Here is a 14,866-nt window from a genome sequence, read left to right as displayed (position 1 = left end):
TCGACCCTTACTTTCCTTTACTAGTTAATAGTACTGTGGGTTAAGGCTTTGAAATCCTCTTAGGTTCGCTCACTCGACGGCACTTGGATAGATTTTTAGGTATCTCCTTGACCAGTTAGACTTCTGCCGCTTGATCAATCTGCGAGTCTTTGCATGTCTCCTGGGTCAGTTGGTTGACATAAAAACCAAAAGCAATTTTAAAGTATAATTATAAAAAGGTATACATAGGATTTCCAATAATGATTTCTCTTGTTTATGTATTATTCTTATTACGTCAAAAGTACAAAAATTATAATCATAGAGAATCCGAAATGCAACATATCTTCCCTTTCTGATTTAAATACTAGTAGATACATGCATCTCTCACGCAACTATGTATTCCCTCATTTATGTTTCTCATATTATTTATTTTATTTTATTTTATTTGGGAAGACGGAACGCGTCAATTCAACCCCACCCGACTCCAGATGCAGAAATGGAGCGGGCAATCCACCCCGAGTCTTCAAGAAATAGTCGATTTGAAGTTAGTGCAGAGCGGAGAAAAAGAGCGTCTGAAGGAATTATTAGTGGAGAGGCTTGTGGAATGTGGTTGGAAAGATGAGATGAAAGCCCTCTGCAGGGAGTTTGCAAGGAAGAAGGGAAGGGATACTGTAACAGTTCATGAACTTGTCAAAGTCATAACTCCAAAAGGAAGAGCTTCTGTACCTGATTCAGTGAAAGCAGAAATGCTGCAACGAATTCGCTCATTTCTGGCATCAACAGCTACTTGATGTGGAAGAAACTTGTACAAGCAAGAGTTGTGCGCTCGGAGGGAAAAAAACACACACAATTATGTCCTCTGGAGTTGGAGGAGCACGTTGGGATGAGCAGCCAATAGAAATACCATGGAGGATAAATGGCTCTTATTAATCGCTGGCAAGAAGTTGACATTCTCCAATATAATGTCGTGATCACCAACGGTACATCTAAATTGTTATTGGCTTGTTGATGATCGATAAAGCTTATATTGTTAATTTTTGTGAGTAAAGCTGTGATTAGTGGATAAACAGTTGTTAATTGTTATTAGCTGTAGGGTGTAGCTTTGTTTGCATGTAATTGGATGTTGCAGATTTGTGGTTGAGGGTGATGATGTTGTGAAACAACAAAAAAAAAATATATTATTTATTTTATTTTTCATTTCTTTTTAAATTAATAAGTAGAACTTGAATTTTTACTGGAACCAACTCATATATTTTTGTTAATACTTTGCGCGGTCACGTGGACCACTAATTAGTACTCCCTCCGTCCCAATAAATATGAAACATTTGGTTTCTGGCATGAGATTTTATGCAGTGTTGTTTTGTGAGTTAATGAAGAGAAAGTAAAGTAAGAGAGATGAAAAAATAGATATAGTATTGTTTTCATTTCAGGAAACGTTTCATTTTTAATGGGTCAAACAAAAAAAAGGAAAATGTTTCATTTCTAATGGGACAAAGGGAGTATCAATATAAATTCGATTATAAATTATATTAATGTGAAGGAATTATGTAAGTGCATAAACTTGATTTTATACTATTTAGGCGAAAGATATAATAGTATATGCACAATCATTATATTTACTATCTCTAGGTATCTGATTTGCTATTTATATAGAATGTGAAAATATACCAAAGTGTAAAGTTTAATTAAGCGCTTCCCATTAAATTACTATTTTCTAAGGAACCGCAAATGTGCAAACAACGAAGTTGAAGGCCCATCTATGTTGCGAACCCTCTCGGACAAGCTTAAATTACAACCCTTCGACCATCGTTCACGGCGCGCTTCCCGGCCATGCCGGACGACCCGCTTAGCGACACACCACCCCCCGAGGAGGCGCGAACCCTCTCGGACAAGCTTATGACGTTTAGCTCAAAGGATCCCACATCTCCGAAGCAACCTTCCAAGAAATTGGCGATGAAGGTTGCAAAAGCAAAACTCAAGACACGGAGGAGTACCCTGGCTCCGTCCACCAAAGGGAATGGACGGAAGAGATTTGTCCCATCTCCACTCCCCGAAGACAAACAACTAAGGAAGAGAATCGATTTTGGGGAGGAGGAAGGTACCCCGATCGGGAGCCCCAAATGCAAAAGCTCCATCCTTCCGGCGGTCTCGAACCACGCCATGGGGGACACCACTCATCTAGAGGAGCATGAAAAAGATGGAGATGACAAGGAGCTAGAAATGGTGAGCCCACGCGCGGAAAAAGAAGCATCTCTCGACATTGTGCCTTTTTCCGGCCATAACTCTGATCAGACCGCCGGAGAGGGGCCAACCGGCACCGAGATGGCGTACAACCAGCCGAGCCATGACAAAACAAGTGTATTTGGCGCTACAAAAGCAAATAGAGTCTTGGGTGAAGAGAGAGTCAAACTTCCGGAAATGGTAATTGACACGAGAGCACTTTTTGAAAGCTCTTTGGAGCCTTGACATGCTGAAAAGTCACATGCAACACTAGCCGTTAGAGAGCATGTGCAGCCAAAATCAAGCAACCTACTCCATCTTGCTTCCTTGGATTCGGCGGACATGCTCGACACATTGGCCGCGGAACCACTTCTCGCCGGTGGCCATGAGATGAACACACGGCGCTCGGCCGAACGACCCAGCTCCTCCCACCCGGTAATCGAGGTACAAATACGAAGTCCAACACCTTCGTCCGCTTTCAGCCCCTACCATGTGGAATTCTCCCCCCCCCCCTTGGAGAAGGGTCGAATCCTCAAGATCCGGTACAACTTTGAGAATGGCGTGTCAAGGAAAGGTGGCATCGCGGCCGGACCAAAGACGCGTCCAAGAGACAATGTGCAACAAGTCACGCCTACTAACACGAATGCAAGTTCCGGGGAAGGAGATGTCACCATGGGCATGGCCGATGACCCCGAGGGTGGGGGATGTGCGGAGATCCCGAGCCAACCCCCCAAGTCGAGTTCAATGGCCGACCTCTTCAAAACGAGCTCAACAAATCCCATGCACGAGAATCTAGCAAACAAAGGGGACGTAACGGGAACAAGCTCAATTGGAAATACAAATGCCGAAGGAGGAGGAACGGTCCCGATGCAAACCAACAAATGGAACTCAATGGCGGATATGCTCAAGGGGGCTCCCGACCCGGATGGTCCGCACGTTTTGTGGCCGACGAGATCCAAAACATAGGGCTTGCATCGGTTTCCAATGGTGTACCGGCAATATACTTCTCGGTGATGGAGATACGGAAGCTCGCCGAGAACGTTGGGCATGCCATTGTAGGTAAGTTTTCCCACTCTATACCGACGGCTGCTCAAATCCAAAAGGCCATTTCTAATATTAAATTTCATCGTGGTTTCACATGGAGATACATTAACACCAAACACATTCTTATTCAATGCGAGTATTTGGCGGATTATGCAAGGCTATTAAGCGGCCCGAAGGGAACCCCGGTGTGGTTCATTGATCGTCACCCAATGAGAGTCTTCAAATGGTCCCCGGACTTTGATGCCTACTGTGAGTCACCGATAGCAGCCATTTGGTGCAACCTCATCGGCTCCCAATCCATTTGTTCGACCATTCGGCCCTCTTTGCAATCGGCAAACTCCTTGGCACCCCGATTCAAGTAGATCGAGCCACCGCCAACAAAAACAAGGCTCTCCTTCGCGCGAATTTGTGTCGAGATTGACATCACAAAGCCGCCCCCCGAGGAAATTATTTTAGACATTTGTGGGAGAGAAGTGATGCAACAAGTCAGATGGGATAAGATACCCGCCTATTGCCGGGAATGTAAGCATGTTGGGCATTCAAGTAGCATGTGCTATGCGGTGGGCAACACCGAGAGGCCGAGCAAGAGGAACTACAACAACAATACAGTTCTCTTCAAAAGGCAACCCACGGAGCAAATGGATCGGTCGAAAAGCAAGCAAACACAAATGCTACATCCAATGACAACAGCGAGTGGAAATGGCAAAAGAAATACAAGGGGAAAGGGGCAGCGCTAAGGAATAAACCGGATGGGGAGATAAGGTTTGACACGGTGTGGGAGGGTCCGGACATAGTGGGAGAAGATCGAGAAGTGGGCGAATTGGATAATGAACCGCAAAACACTAAAGGAGGTCAATTGGAGAGATCGGCAACCAAGCATGCAAGTGGCCTGTATTGAGTTTCTAAGGTGGATAATGGACCTAGGGACGGGACATGGGATCGAGATGGCTCACATCGACGGATGCCCTCGAAGTCCCGCGAGGGTTCACGAGGAGGATCGAGTGGGGGATTTCGGCCATTCTCATTTGAGAACGGAAGGAATGGCGACGAGATGTCTAGAAATGTCATGAGTACAAATAAATACTACACTCTCATGGACAATGGAGAGTACGATGTTGAGGGTTGTGGCGAGGAGGATGTGGCGGCGATGGATATCCAACCACATTTGGAACATGCCGAGGATTCCCCTTTCAAAATTGACGTCGGGGAACACACAAGGGAGGAAGATCGACGGATTGTCTTGTTTCAAGGAGGGCTTTCATACCTTCCGGGTACGAACCTAACTTGTTAATATGTCTTACAATCTAATGTTTTGGAACTCTAGGGGAGTCGCTAATGCGTCAACCCAAAACGTTTTAAAGAGACTAATTAAATGTCACAATGTTATGTTTCTTGCAATATTGGAGCCACTCACAACCCCCAATCCGGACCGATACTCTATGGCGCTCGGGCTAAAGTTCAAAGGCGCTAACACAAACGGCAAGGTTTGGATCTTCACCGAAGAAGGGGCTCATTTTGATATTGAAGAAGACGAGGATCAGATTTTACATGGAAAGTTAACTTCCCACCGCATGGCTAGCCCCATCTTTGTCTCGGCCGTCTATGCAAAGTGTTCAAGATCGGAACGATACCCACTATGGGACAAAATGAGGGACATTTCGAACCTAGTGGATGGAATGCCATGGTTAATTGGAGGGGACTTCAACACGATTCTCTCACGTGTTGATCGGGTTGGGAGTGATACTAATCGGCAGGGCGAGATGATTGATTTTGCGGAAACTATTGAAGATTGCCGCCTCCTTGACCCGGGCTACGATGGAGCGGAGCACACATAGGCCAAAAACGGGCTATTCGAAAGGCTGGGCATGATGTTTGTGAGCGAGGCATGGACCAAGATTTTTGAGGCTTCGAGGGTTTCTTCCTGCATCTGTGCAGCTGTATCAGATTACAATTTCACTTGTCTTGTGTTTGCTAAAGAAAGAAAATTGTTCGAGGGTGACCAACCTGCCAAGAGTATCATCGGATCATGGCCCGATCCTCGCACGGTGCAAGATGGCGAGACCTAACACCGGGGGAAGTGGATTCCGCTTCCAAAACATGTGGATCCGACATGAAAGCTTTATGAAGATTGTCCAAGACAGTTGGGAGCAACCCACCGGGACGGCCGGGCTCCTAAATCTCCAAATCAAGTTGATACGAAGCAAAAAAACCTTAAAGGCATGGAACAAAGAAGTCTTTGGGAATATACATGCTAATCTCAAGAGGATGGAAGAAGAGATAGCAAAGGCCCAAGCCAACTTCGAAGCTGACCCCACGCCCCGGAACAGGACCGAGATAAACAAGAACTTTGCCGAATACATCCTCTTACTTAAAATGGAGGAGGATTTCTGGCGACAAAAGGCGGCCTTAAGGTGGCTTGCGGAGGGAGACAAGAATTCCAGATTTTATCAAAGCTGGGTGAAACAGAAGAGGGTCAGGTTGCGAATCCACTCCATTCGGACAAATGGCCAGGAGATTACGGATGAAACTGAGATTCGCAATTCGGCAGTTGAGTTTTTCCAGGGTCTTCTTGCTCCGGACATTCCAGCGCTCGAGGAGTCGGACCTAGACTTGAACCATCAAATGCCGCCTTCAGACGACCTTGCGAACCTTCATAAGGCCATGGATCTGGACGAGGTGAAGATACAGTTTTTGAGATATCCGGGGATAGTGCACCTGGACCGGATGGATTCTTGGCCACGTTCTATCAAGTGTGTTGGTCGATTGTTGGAAGGGACGTTGTGGAAGCGATCTCACAGTTCTTTAAAGGGGCTTACCTCCCCTGAAGTGTCACGGACACAAACATAGTTCTTATTCCAAAGAAGGCGTCGCCCGAGACATGGGCTGATTACCGCCCTATTAGCCTGTGCAATGTCCTCAATAAGATCATTACCAAAGTTCTAAGGGCTAGACTCACACCTTTCTTGCCGTAGGTCATATCTCCCAACCAATCTGGTTTTGTGAAGGGACGGCTCCTGAATGACAATGTCCTCCTAGCCCAAGAAATGTTCCATGAGATTGCTAGGTGCTCCCCGGCCCCAAACGTGGCGATCAAGATTGACATGGCCAAGGCCTATGACAGGGTCCAGTGGGGCTTTCTTACAAAAGTACACCGACGCATGGGTTTCCCGGAGCCATGGATCATCAGCCTTATTGAAAGGTGTGTTGGTTCCTGTTGGTTCTCTGTTCTTATTAATGGTGCCCCCGCTGGTTTTTTCAGATCAACCCGAGGTTTACAACAAGGAGATCCCATCAGCCACGGATTACTTGTCGATGGCCCTTGACGGAGGGAGATGACATTCAAAGCCTCGAGGCGATGTATGGAAATAAGCCACTTAGCATACGCCGATGATATCATTATCTTCACGCAAGCGGCTGAGACCCCTCTTCGCCAACTTAGAGCATGCCTTAATGGGTATAAGGGAGTCTCCGGGCAACAGATCAACCTCGCCAAAAGCAACTTTTACATTTTTTTTTAAATCAAAAGCACCACGAGGGTGGAGGGTTAAGGCGGACCCACACCTGTGCATTACTAAGGACAATTGCAACGAAAAACTAGGAACACCGAGCCGCCCAAAAGTGACGGCTCGCCAAAACCAATTAGAGTACAATGAGGGCCTCCCTACCAACTAGAGTGGTCATCAATGTACTCTTCACTATTCTATTACAATTAACCTGGTGTAACCTTCACATCACAAAATCCAAGATCCGTCACTTAATTGAGGCCCACAATAGGGATACCCCCACGATGAACGATCCCTCCCGGATCAAGTTCCTCGATGAAGCCTTCCTTCTCCCGGTTGGGGAGCCCACATGAGACATTCATTGAGCAAGTGCTCGGCTCGTTCGCACTAGAGTCATCCCGATCGAATGACACCGTGGCGACATTGTCTTTCAAACGCAAATTGTCGATGTGTTGAGCTTTGGAGTGCATGTCTCCCTTATGTGCCTTGCCTTTCCTCTTCCTCGACACCAATTGGAATCCATCCTCGTCCATGCTTGGTTGACTCCCAAGGGGTGCTCGAGGAGCCAACGGATCGACGTTCATTGTACCCTCCTTGTTCTTCTCTTGGTTGCCACTATCTTTTTCCTTGTTCGTGTGATCAATGTTCGGTGAGGTGCCAACCCTAATCGCAGCCTTTGGACGCCATTCTCGACGGATGATCTTGTGATCGTGGCTAGGGTAGAACGCCTTGGTTGGTGTTCCGTAATCCTTGCCTCGCCCCTTCCTTCCCAACGCATGACACTCATCAATGACATGCCCAACATGCTTACAATTCTCGCAAAACAATGGGATACGGTCCCATGCTACTTTGTGTCTTGAATTTTTGCCTAAGATGTTTAGCATGATCTCCTCCGTTGGGGGGTTGGAGATATCAATCTCAACACATATCCTAGCAAAAGAGAGCCGGGTTTGATTGATTGTGGCATGGTCCGCTTGTAACGGCTTGCCTAATAGCTTGCCGATCGCCATGAGGGCCGATTCCTCAAAAAGATGGGCCGGTAGTCCCATGATATTGCACCACACGGCAACGATGGGCGACTCAAAGAACGTATCAAAGTCCGGCCCATTTGAACACCCTCATTGGGTGAATGTCAACAATCCAGACCGGACTCCCATTAGGGCCACTTAAGACCTTAGCATAATCAGCCATATCTTGGAATTGAAGTAGGATGTGCTTTTTTTTTAAAAAAAAAAAAAAAAATTAACTTCATATATTTATATCATATATATGAAGGAGGAAATTACAAATCAACTCCTATAACAAGGAGGAAACACAAATTACGCCACCTAGGGTTCGAACTCGAGACCTCCAGGATGAACGCGGTATCCAGCACCCTTTACCGCTAGGCCAAGGGGCTTGGATTTGAAGTAGGATGTGCTTGGCATTCAAGTATTTCCAAGTGAAAGAACCAACTAGCCCCATACCCCTTAAGCTTTTTTGAATTTGGAAAGAAGAAGGGAGTGAGTGGGAAAACTTCCCAACAATGGCTAGTCCTAGTTTCTCCGAGAGATATTCCGTTTCAACATCGGTAAAGGAGAGATAAGGTGTACCTTCAAAGTCTCTGGCTGTCCCCAAAGGTGTGACCTTGCCAGCGTCGAGTGGGATTGGCTCATCCTTATGGGTTTTATGTGGTGTTGAGGCTCCCACCTTGCACCCCGTCCCCCAATGTGCGAACAAGTTTTTAGCCTCCTTCCATGCATTCACCGGCGGGACCAGGTTTTCCGGCGGGTACTCCGGCGGCCGGCCGTCAGTGCCATGGTCCCTCTTGTCTCCATCAATGCCGAATTGGGTGTGGATAGCACATGGTGCTGAATTTGAATTCAAAATGGCATTTACCTCAAATGGACCATCATTCTCTTGCTCAAGCAAAGTAACCTTTGTCCTTTCCTTCTTTTGTGAGTCACATGCCAACCCATCCTCTAGCCTAGGCGTCACATGGAGGGGTGTACTTGCATTGGTCTCCTTGTTGACCATCTCATACTCCAAGCATGAGACATCAAGGTCCCGGCCAGCCGGCGCCGGCACCGGCGCAATTCCGGCCATCCCCTCACCATGAAGACCTTCCAAATCTTTTGTCGAAGCTTTCTCATTCTTTGCCATTTGAGCTAAGGAGCTCAACATCTCCCCAATAAGAGCTTGCTTAACATCCGGCGACCCCCTCCCTTCACCATGGAGTTTGCCGACGAGTCCATCAGCCATTTCGAACACCATCTTCTTCTTAGCCCGACTCACCTCCGAACCAGATTCAAGACCGGCTCGTTTGAGAGCTTGTCGAGCTTTCTCCGGGTGGGGCGTGCCATCCCTTTTGGTTTTGGGCCGTGCAATCGAACGAAACTTCCACTCCGGCAAGGAAGGGGGCTGCATCGTGTGTATCAAGGCCGTGGCCTCCCCCTTCGGCAGCTCACCACCGGACTTCACCATGTGTCGGATGAAACAATCACATTTCACCTCCCTCAAAGGGGAGGGAGGGAGAGAGGTCGAATTCTAGAGAGAAGGGAGAGCTTCTCTCACTAAATCAGGCAAGCGCACGGATATGTTCATGTTTATCCGGGAGAAGGTTGCAAGACGGATTTCCGGTTGGGCGCATAGATACCTATCCTTTGGAGGGAGGCTAACTCTCATCAAGAGTACCCTGGAGGCGATCCCTATCCATATTTTCCAAGCTATTGAGCCAACAATCGGTTCCCTTAAGCTCCTTGACCAATAGTTGGCGCGTTTCTTTTGGGGCTCGACAAATGAAAGGAAACGAACCCATTGGATTAGCTGGGACCAGATGTGCCTCCCCACCAATGAAGGAGGGCTCGCAATTCTTAGGTTCAAGGAAGTGCTACGAGCCTTCAACATTAAATTGTGGTGGCGATTCCGAGAACATAACTCTCTATGGGCACGCTACATGATGTGTAAGTATTGTTCAACATCCTCGCCTCTCACCACGAGAACCTCGGGAAGGAGTAGCCCAACGTGGAAGAGGCTGGCCAGAGCCTGGGGCAATTCGCATCCGCACATACGATGGATTGTTGGGGCTAGAAGGATCTATTTTTGGGATGATATTTGGATGGGCAACGAACCACTCAGGGGGCTTTGCATTGATGATAGGGGCGGCCCTGGTACGACCGTCTCGGAGTTTATCACGGAAGGTGCTTGGGATGAACCTAAATTGCAGTTACTCCATGACCAGGCTTTTTTTTTTTTTTAATCAAACACCTTTACGGTGGAGGGTTCGTGGGTCCCTCATCCCTATATTTCAAAATGAGGTAATTACAAAGCGCGGCCACACCCGAAGGTGGTGTGCCAAGACAAAAACCAAGAGTAGTATGCGGTCCGATCCCACAAGGGTCGGACCTCATCATACTCCCGACAAAATTACAATCAAGTGACAATAAAACGCTATGATCTCCCATCTTCTAATTGCCGGCTCTAGTGTCCGTTCCCATCTAGGTTTCGGACGTGTAGCACTCCCATTTCGTCCAATCGGACGAAGTCCAAAAGCTCTCTCGGGGCTGAATTATGCTGCATTCGTAGGCCACTTTCTTGTTCCGGGCCCATTTTCGCAAGAAAATCCGCTGCTTTGTTCCCCTCCCGGTGTATGAACGTGGCTCGAAATTTGAGTTGGCGCTTTAGCAAGACCAATTGCGCCACAGCTTGCCGAGCAAGTGCCGGTCCCCATCCTGTTCCATTAACCAATTTGATTGCTTGTTCCGCATCCGCTTCGATCCAGATTGGTAGGCCGAATTCCATGGCTATGCTCAACCCGTGGATCATAGCCATGAGCTCGGCCTCAAGCACTGAGTGTGCTTCAAGGGGCGTAGTGAAGGCTACAAGCATCTTGCCCGAATGGTCCCGTATGATTCCTCCCCCCCCTGCTTTGTCAGTCGCTTCATTGAAGGAGGCGTCCGTATTAAGTTTTATCCACGGCTGATCCGGAGGATTCCATTTGATCGCCATGGCTAGAGGTAGCGCCCTAGCTGCTTCCGCTTGTTGAGGGATGTTTATTCCAAGTTTAACTCCCTTCCAGTGCTTCGGCTTCAAACTTCCATTAGCCATAGAATTCCGAATGAACATGTGGACCTGCCAAATCACATTGTGCGGTTTGAACTGTGTGCCTTGGTGGCGGCTCCTGTTTCTCTCCGACCATATGAACCACAATATGAGGTATGGGGTGGCTCGGCTAAGATGCTTCATGGTCGGCTGTTGACACCTTCGCGCCCACACTTCAATTCTCGTAGGGATCGTATCATTGATTCGGAGGCGAGGGGAAGGGCCTTCGAACCATGCGTCGAACTCACTCCAAACTCTTCGAGCTCCATATCCCTGAATGAAGAGGTGTTGGAGGGACTCGATATTCGGACAATGGGGGCAGCATTGGCACTTGGAGGCCAGCTCAATCTCCCTCCACTGAAGTTTTGTGTCAACCGGCACCCGGTTGGAGAGTAGCCTCCAGATAAAGATGGAAATGGAGGTAGTGAGGCCTGTCTTCCAAACATCGCTCAGCCCCTGAATGGTCGGGTGCTGTCCTCGGATTGTTTCCCACGTCGAGGCCACCGTGAATTCCCCGTGATTGGAAAGGGTCCACCTCGGGATATCCTGTTCACCATGGAGGATTGGGATATTGATGATGCGATCAATGATGTGTTGTGGGAGGCCGGCTTGATCATGAAGAAGTTGGAGCTTAGGTACATCCCAGACGCCATTCCTAATGAACTCCGGCACCCGCGTGGTTGGTCTTCCCCTTTCATCAAGGCTGAGCCCCCTGAGTGGGGCGTTGCCGACCCAGATATCGTCCCAAAAATAGATGTTTCCTTGTCCCACCAGCCACCTAATGTGTGGTTGTGCGAGGGTCCAGGCTCTCGACAGCCTCCTCCACGTCGGGATACTCCTGCTCGGCAATCTCAAGGTAAGGGGCGTGGAGTTAGAACAATATTTTGCCATCATATATTTCGCCCATAGGGAATTTTGCTCCCGGAAGCGCCACCAAAGTTTAATGTTGAAGGCGCGTAGAACCTCCTTAGTTTTACGGATCCCGAGCCCCCCTTCATCAGTGGGGAGGCACATTTGGTCCCAGCCAATCCAGTGGGTCCGCTTCCTCTCACTCGTAGAGCCCCAGAAGAATCGAGCCATTTGTTGATCAATTTGTTTTAGAGTGCCGGCGGTGGGTTCAATGGCTTGGAAGATATGCAAGGGAATCGCTTCAAGGGTGCTCTTAATAAGCGTGAGCCTCCCTCCAAAAGATAAGTGCCGGTGCGCCCAGCCTGAAATCCATCTTGCAATCTTTTCTCGGAGGAAGAGGAACATGTCCGTGCGCTTTACACCCCGATAGATGGGGACCCCTAAGTAGAGGAACGGGAAGTCCCCTCTAGAGAAGCCCCCTTCCTCTTGGATCGAGTTTGCCCATTGCTCATGTGCGTCAGCAATGTAGAAATTGCTCTTGGGGAGGCTGACTTGTTGGCCTGAAACTTTTTCATAATGCTCAAGACAAGCTCTGAGCCGGCGCAAGGGTGTCGCCGCCGCTTGTGTGAAAATAATTAAGTCGTCCGCATAGGCTAGATGGCTGATCTCGATGCATCTCCGGGAGGCTTTGAAGGTTATCTCCTTTTTCCCTAGAATGAGCTTGTCCAGGGCTCGCGATAGGTACTCTGCAGCAAGAACAAACAACGCAGGGGATATCGGGTCGCCTTGTCGCAGTCCCCGTGTCGATCTGAAGAATCCTGAAGGTGCCCCATTGATAAGAATCGAGAACCAACACGAGCCTATAAACCTCTCCATAAGCGAGATCCATGCATCCGGGAAACCCATGCGTCAGAGCACCTTAAAGAGGAAAGGCCACTGGACCTTGTCGTAGGCTTTAGCCATATCAATCTTCACCGCTACATTTGGCGCTGGGGAGCATCGTGCAAGCTCATGAAACATCTCTTGAGCCAAGAGCGCATTATCATTGAGGAGCCGCCCTTTAACGAAACCGCTTTGGTTTGGAGAGATGACCTGCGGAAGGAAAAGGATGAGTCGAGTTGTGAGTACCTTGGTGATGATTTTGTTTAAGACATTACAGAGGCTGATGGGTCGGTAGTCGGTCCATGACTCGGGCGATGCCTTCTTTGGGATGAGGACGATGCTTGTGGCCGTAATGCTTCGTGGTAGGAACGCCCCCCTGAAGAACTGTCCTATTGCTTCCACCAGCTCCAATCCCACAATGTTCCAGCAGGCTTGGTAGAAACAGGCCGAGAAGCCATCGGGTCCGGGTGCACTATCTCTGGAGATACTAAAGACAGCATTCTTGACCTCGTTCGCATCCGGCGCCTTCGCAATATCCGCAAATTGCTCGACTGTGTGGGCTTGCTGGATTAGGTCGAGGTCCGGCTCATCGAGGGGCGGGTTGCTAGGCGCGAGAAGTTGTTGGAAGAAGTCCACTGCTGATTTCTTTATTTCCGCTTCCTCAGTTAGCTCTTGCCCGTTCGCACGAATCGAATGAATACGTAAACGCACCCTTTTTTGCTTCACCCAGCTTTGATAGAACCGGGTGTTCTTGTCGCCCTCGGCCAGCCATCTCAGGGCTGCCTTTTGCCGCCAAAAGTCCTCTTCCATTCTCAGCAAAAGGATGTACTCAGCAATGTGTTTGTTGATCGATGTCCTGTTCATGGGAGTAGGCCTTGCCTCGAAATTGGATTGAGCCAGGGCAATAGCTTCCTCCTTGTTCTTGAGATTAGCATGGATGTTCCCGAAAACCTCTTTGTTCCACTCTTTTAGAGCTCTCTTAACTCTAGCATGTTTGATTTGGATGTTTAGGAGACCACCCGCCCCCGTGGGCTCCTCCCACGCTTTTTGCACAACATCCATAAATCCCCCATGTCGGATCCACATATTCTGGAACCTGAAAGCCTTGCCTCCATTAGTGGTGTTTTGAGTCTTGCACCGTGCAAGAACTGGGCCGTGGTCCGATGCGATCCGTGGGAGATTTGTGACCCGAGTAGCCTCAAAGACCCTAGTCCATGCCTCGCTCACAAGCACTCTATCCAGTCTTTCAAAGAGGCCGTTTTTGGCCCATGTAAACTCCACTCCATCGAACCCGGGGTCAAGCAGTCTGCAGTCTTCAATTGCCTCCGCAAAATCGACCATCTAGGCTTGCCGGTTGGTGTCGCTCCCAATTCTGTCTCGGTGTGATAGGATGGTGTTGAAGTCACCGCCAATAATCCATGGCGTTCCCTCGAGGGGCCCGGCAATCTCTCTCATTTTGTCCCACAAGAGGTATCTTTCGGATCTTGTGCATTTGGCATATACGGCCGAGATGGCTAGGGGACTAGCGATGCGGTGGGACATGAGCCGCCCATGTAGGATTTGTTCCGAATAACAACTAATATCAAAAGTAAGTCCCTCTTCCACAAACAACCAGATCTTCCCCGTCGAGTTTGAGCCAATGAAGGATAACCCCAACGCCTTGGAGAAACGGTCCGGATCAGGGGTTGTGAGTGGTTCCATTATTGCAAGAAATAAAACATTATGACATTTAATCAATCTTTTTAGTACGTGTTGGGTTGCCGCGTTAGCAATTCCCCTCACGTTCCAAAACATGATATTGTAAGACATCATTAACTGGTGGGATACATACCCGAAGGGGATGGAGACCCTCCTTGGTGTTCAATTAGATGCTGCTCTTTGATCTTTGTGTGGTCCTCGGCGTCGCCAAGAAGAAGGTCGCCTCCAACCGGCTCGTTCCCCACTTGCACGTCCATAGCCGAGTCATCCGCGTCCCCACAATTTACAACATCAAATTCTCCATTTTCCATGAGGGAGTAGTATTGGTTGGTGCTCATGTGGTTCTTGGTCGAGAAGTAGCCACGCCCCCTCGTCATTACATGGCGCGCACCCCCTCTCGAAGACCCTCGTGTAGGTGGGGACGTCGATCGACTCGCATTGGGGCGTCCCCACTCCACATCCCTATCACCGTCAATTGGCGAAGCTGGCTCGATGGCCGTGTGAGGTGGTTTCCTTCGTTCCTCATCCCACTCTTGCTCCCCACACTTTGTGTACCGGGACGCAATCCCCTCCAATATTGAGTTTCACCCATAATGTCCGGCCCCTCCCAG

The sequence above is a fragment of the Salvia splendens genome, chromosome 17, assembly GCF_004379255.2.
Source record: "Salvia splendens isolate huo1 chromosome 17, SspV2, whole genome shotgun sequence".
Classification (NCBI taxonomy): domain Eukaryota; kingdom Viridiplantae; phylum Streptophyta; class Magnoliopsida; order Lamiales; family Lamiaceae; genus Salvia; species Salvia splendens.
This window is presented reverse-complemented; position numbering follows the sequence as displayed.